Source organism: Aulonocara stuartgranti (assembly GCF_965226115.1).
Source record: "Aulonocara stuartgranti genome assembly, chromosome: 17".
NCBI lineage: Eukaryota > Metazoa > Chordata > Actinopteri > Cichliformes > Cichlidae > Aulonocara > Aulonocara stuartgranti.
In genome coordinates, this window is record NC_138953.1 from 35,098,724 (window position 1) to 35,104,934 (window position 6,211).

The 6,211-nt window shown below is 38.7% G+C and overlaps 1 protein-coding gene across 2 annotated transcripts in view; it reads right to left on the reverse strand.

Moving 5' to 3' along the window:
- The window catches only part of LOC309691813 (transcription intermediary factor 1-alpha-like), a 94,140-nt gene that overhangs the window by 17,746 nt on the left and 70,183 nt on the right, over positions 1 to 6,211 (reverse strand). Inside the window, exon 1 of one of the 2 annotated variants that reach the window (XM_082509765.1) lies at positions 3,492 to 3,514. The exons of the other annotated variant lie outside the window; for it this stretch is intronic. The gene's annotated coding sequence lies outside the window, so the exon portion shown is untranslated. Of the gene's footprint in view, positions 1 to 3,491; positions 3,515 to 6,211 lie in introns of those variants that run through there. 2 annotated transcript variants of the gene reach the window in all.

The window sequence follows — 6,211 nt, forward strand, 5'->3', positions numbered from 1 at the left end:
GATTGAAAATGTGACGTCATTCACGGGTAGAACCGCAAAGGATTCTGGGAACTCGTGGCAAGCGGTACTAGCGCACGCAGGCTTTCAATTGAAATCAGTTATACAGCGATAAAAAGAAACACAAAAATGTCAAGAAGCCGTTGTATTATTAACTGCAATAGCCGGTCGCATGACAGCCACGGGAAGCCGACGGGTAAAGAGATCGGTTGTTATCGGATTACGTCGTTGAAGAGAAATTGTTCAAGCCATGTTTCCGAAGTAACAAAGAGGCGACGGATGGCCTGGATTGCAGCCATTCAAAGATCAAATATAACGTCCCAGAACACTCCAGCTCACAGGTTAGTCTGCTCCAAGCATTTACACGAAGGTCAGTGTTTTTTAGTAGTTAATACGTCATTTTCATAACATAATTAGTGATATAGGTTACAAGCAAGTCTGGCGCTGAACAGAAATTGTCGCGCTATGCTCCTTTGTTTATTGTGCATAAATAGTGAATTGTCCTGACACAATATTGTGTTTCGCTTCTGTTATTATGGTACATTGACAAAAACATATACTTTTATTCACAGGATAAAACAGTTGTTTTGTATCACTAATTGCCCAGTACGATTACAGCATACAATATTATTGTCACTGCTACATTTCTGTGATGGGTACCAGAAATTATTTCCACTACTAATTAATTACCGTTGAGCTCAAAGGTCCTATTAATAAACGGTTAAGGAATGTGTATTTATGACGACGATTTGTGAGACTGGTAAACTTATGATACGTACGATGGTCTTTACTTTCTACACGGTGCATTTCAAGGTCCTGCACCCATCCGTCGGTAAACTGTACCTGGGCTTGTTGCAGTGACCGGAAGTTACTAAACTTCATGAGTGTATGCACTCACTCCAAGAACCGTATGATTATAAATATGCATATAAATATGCTAAGATGAGATAGCTGACTTCATCTAACTAGCAAATGTTGTCCAGGCTACGTTGGTGATACAGTTTTTTTTAATGTGTATGATATTTTTGTCATGCGATTTTAAAGCTGGTCCTACAACCGCATCCAAGAATAACATGCAGCTTATCTCAGAACTGTCGGTGAAAATTATTCTTGGAGCTAGGTTTAATTGAGCTGCATTTTAAAGAGGTGCAATTTCACAATTTGTGTATATTTTCTAAGTTCACTATTTTGTCATGTGTTGAGAAAAACACAGATTTTAAAATTACATGGTCTAATATTTACATTTAGCATATAACTGCAACATTATTTTTTCTTTTTTTTTTTTAAAGACTCGAAAGGACTTGAAATTCAAAGTTTCAGACTTGTGACTTGACTCGGACTTTTACACCAGTGACTTGAGACTCGACTCTGACTTGCCTGACATTACTTGAGACTTGAGGATAAAGACTTGAGACTTACTTGAGACTTGCAAAACAATGACTTGGTCCCACCTCTGCTATTAGGGACCCTAAAGCTCCCCCAAAATAGGGAGAAATATTTTTTTCCCCAAAAATTAAAAAGTCATGCAGTAGAGGGCTAACATGGCAAGTTACATTCAAAGGTAATCTATTACAGATGTTTGAGGTTATCCTTGAAAGGCATAGATACAAGAGTGTGCACCTGGGAGTGCTTTTGTGGTCACAATGGCCTGCCATGCTGTGGTTATTTGATGATACTTGCTCTGTCCCATAGTTGTGAGTTTTCTGTTTGTTTGTTTTTTGTTTTTGTTTTTGTTTTTTTGTTTGTTTTGTTTTTTTCTTTCTTGCTTTGTGTGTTTGTTTGTTTTTTTTGTTCGTTTCTAATTTAAAAATGAAAATAAAGCTTAGGAAAAAAAAGGTATTCTATTAATGTTATTATTGTTTTTATTGGAAAAAAAAACATTAGTATAAGTATTAGTATAAATTAATATAATTTCCAGGTCAATCATAAATCAAAGACTTTTTTGTACAGTTGTCATTATAGTATTGTATAGTTAGTAATTAGTACCCTTTTATCCCTAAATTTAGCATATTATTTGTTGTAAATCCTAGTTTTATATCTCTTGGAGATATATCTTTTATATACTTATATAAATGCACCATAGGGGGCTTGGGGTGAAACAGCATTTCGGTACACTGTAAACTGTGTATACTCATGTATTGACAATAAAGATCTTGAATCTTGAAAGACTTTTCAATACTAGGCAGATGGGATGTACCACTATGAGGGTGGAGTGGAATAGTCCCAAGATAATAACCTTTAATTTCCCTCTCACCTTTTGGCTTTCAACACCGTGTCACCTGAAGAACTGGGCCCTATTTCAGGAAGCCGGTTTAGTGCAAACTCTGAGTAAGTAAACCCTGAGTTAACGAAAACTCTGGGTTTTCGGTTTCACAAAGCGAGTTTAGATTAATTCTGAGTGAGTTACTATGACGACACACTCCGTGAAGCTAACCTGCCCTCTAGCAGGTTTACTTCAACTAACCCTGACTTTCTCCGCCTCTGTGTCGGAAACCTGACTGTAGGAAGTGTCAGACATGGCGTGCCCCTTCCTTGAAGAGCCAGTAGATGTTGAAGCCCAAATTCTCCGCAGAGCTCTCCGCCGGGAGAGAGTGATTAGAGCGCGTTTGGACATTTTATCATTTCCTGATGATTTCCTGTGTGAATGTTACCGTTTTTCAGCACAATCTATAATTCATTTGAATAACATCCTCAGGCTTAATATTACTCATGTGACACATCGCGGACATTCTCTCAGTTCTGTACATATTATTTGTATTGCACTTCGTTTTTGCAAACGGGAGCTTTCTGTATAATATTGGTGACGCTGAACACGTTTCCAAGGCTACCGTCTGTCGGGCAGTCAGGAATGTTACAGTTGCACTGAAACGTCTCCTGTACTCGTTTGTGGTGTTCCCCGGTCATAGACCCACACGATTTATCAAAGAGGGATTCCACAAAATTGCAGGTATCAGGATGAACAAAACTTAATTCATGATGTGGTGATACTTGAACTACTACTTAAATTTTACATTTATTCTCACGGTTCCCAGGCATCTGTATAGATGGCACTCACATTCCAATCATTGCTCCTTCAGTAAATGAAGGAGACTATGTGAACAGGAAGTCTTTCCACAGCATTAATGTAGAGGTACATAGTTCCCTGTAGCATTTCAAACTAACAAATTATTTCATTATAGTAATGGATGCTAATTTGTGTTCTCTGCACTGTGAAGATCATATGTGATGCTGCCAACATTATCACAAATGTGGAAGCCAACTGCTCAGCCTCTGTGAGTGGTGGTGGTGGAGGACCCCCACCTGTTTTTCGGGCCTCCGCTTTTTTCTGTTGGCTATAACGGGTAGAGATGGACCGATCCGATATTACGTATCGGTATCGGTCCGATACTGACCTAAATTACTGGATCGGATATCGGAGAAAAATAAAAAATGTAATCCGATCCATTAAATATCACGAAAGCACCTCACAAAACTTGCAACACGCCTTAACTCACCTCAGAACGTTAGCACGTCAGAGCAGTATGCATCATGTGATAGAGCGGCTGTGGCATGGGGACCTGTAGGTGGTCTGGATAGCATGTGGAGCTTCGCTAGCAACCCAGCATTTCATCTCCGACAAAGTTATCCCGAGAGAAGTAAAGCAAGTGTGTAAGTCCATCTCTGAATGTAAAGCATTCCTGCGTTAAGCTTAACAAGCGATATATGGAGCGACTGCCTCTCCTGCTGCTACTTCAATCATGAAACTGCTTAACGATCAGCTGATCGGCTTTTCTGTCGCGAGTCCGTCTCTCTAGTTTGTTTTTGGCCCACTTTGCACCAGAAAGAGGAAACCAGCGGCTGAACAACAGCAGCACGTTTAAGCCTGATCAGCTATTGTTAGAATGTATTTAATATCCGGTTGTTCAGTCTGACGTCACTAGCCGTGTCTGGGTCTAAACTCCGCTGCAGGTCCATATATCAAACGATCACTATGGCATTACTGAGAGTTGAAAAACTGTCTAAAGTCTTTCATCTTTAATAAAATGATCAGCGTTCTGCTCTACCAGGTGTAAGAATTGAGTTTAACATCCAGGCATCCATGAAAACGGAATTTATGACATTTAACGGAGTTAGAAGTTAGCAGGGAGTTAGCTCGCTAGCTTCTATCTAAATATAATATAGCATGTCCTGACTGCGGGTTTTGGAAACAAATTAAAACGTACAGCTCTGCTATCACTTCCAGCATAAATGAAGACAGAAAACTAAACAGCAGTGACGTTTGTAGGGTTACTGAAGTTGGGCTAGCTGGTATATAATGATGTGCTAGGTGACCGCTAGCGACACAGCTATGTTAGCATAATATAAACAAGCTAACTTTTTTTCCACTCGATAAAAGTTAACGTGAGTGTTCTCGGTGGTCAGGAACAAATGTAATCGCATGGCAGGATGCTGTAAAAGGACCAAACTTCAGCCAGGAGAACAACTGAGATAATCCATCCACAATACGAGGTTAGTCATTCATATACTGCTGCATAGGCTGGGCTGTAGTTACATCCTAAGGTTTTAAAGACTGAGCTTAAATAAATGATTAGTGGTAATAAAAGCCGAGGGAGGTCAACAGGGATCACTGACTGTTTTAGGAGCTTTTTGAGATCAAATAGAAGAAAATACATAACATTAAACATGTTAACAACACAAAAGCCATATTAAACGTAGACTACTTTAGACCCGGAAGTAGGATTCGTCGCGTCATCACTGAACAACCGGATTACTTTCTACTCCAGGATCTTTTTCTACGTAGCTGACGCTGGTAACTGTGCAGGGGCGGATCTAGCAAAGTTTAGCCAGGGGGGCCGATAGGGCATTAACAGGGAAAAGGGGGCACAAAGACATACTTTTCTTTCTTATTCTCATTTAAAATGTCTAGCTTTTAATAAATAATTATCTGACACCCAAAGTTTTAATTTGATGCAAAATGAATAGAAGTCCATTACTGTATATAGTAACTATTAAGTCTAATATATATACCCTAGTAAGCTATAGTACTTTTTCCCTTTGGGAAGGTACCATCTGTGCAGTCTGCAATTTTGTTGAAGAAAGATGTTGAATCTATTTAATATTTCTTGAAAAATAATTGATTTCTGTGCATTTTTTTTCACACTGCATCAAATTAAGGTTGATTACGTCGATTAAGCATCATGAGGTGGAGCGTGAGGGGTGGTTCCCTATTTTTTATTTTTTTATTTTTGTTGTTGCTGGGAGTTGGAACCCTATTAGTTAGGTTGCTTAATATTTATGCTAAGTACTCTTTAAAATACCAGAATAGGGAGGATGGTGTAGGTTTAAGTTTATTAGATTGATCAGTATTGCTGAACTATGAAATATTTTTTTTTGCATACAGGTATAACAGAATAGCTTTAGTGTAGTTGTTGTTTTAAACTTGAGTATGAACTTATACAAAATGCAGCAAGATATTTAAAAAACAGTTTTGTTGATTAAAAAACACTATATCGGATTCATATCGGTATCGGCAGATATCGAAATTTATGATATCGGTATCGGTATCGGACATAAAAAAGTGGTATCGTGCCATCTCTAATAACGGGTCACATTTGAGCACACAGAGTAAGCAAATATGTACTTGTAATGTGTTCAGATAATTTCAATAAGTGCTTACAGAGGGGAAATTAATGTAGCCTCTAACTGCAATTGATTTACATCGGACAAACAGACCAAGCACTATGGCTCATAATACAATTACACCTTACCTGTTTGGACTATATTTTTATATTTCATTTTTACTTGCTGCCAGGAACGTTTGGGGCCTGTTGGGTTGCACCTGCGCTCACATCACATCACAAAATAAAATGTGTAAAATAAAATATAATAAAATAACGTGTTAAATGGGTGGAAATCCCTAGATCAATGTTTAAATTAACACTCACGCATTGACTCTGTTGGCTATGTTTTGCCATGCATGCTCCCTTTCTTTGGCAGCTGAGGCTGTGTTACTTTTTTTCTGCAAAATTTGCATGTTATCGGCATATGCTGCCATCAGAATTTCGGCCTCAAGCGCTGTAAAATACATTGACCGCGCCTTCTTTCCCTCCGTCTCCATGGTGACTCGCTTAATCTGTGCTCCACTAATCAGGGCTTTATGTATCCTCGTGCGCGCGCTTAACTTGGGGTTAAAGCAACTCCGCGTTGATTGAACTAATTGTTATCAGCCTTTCTG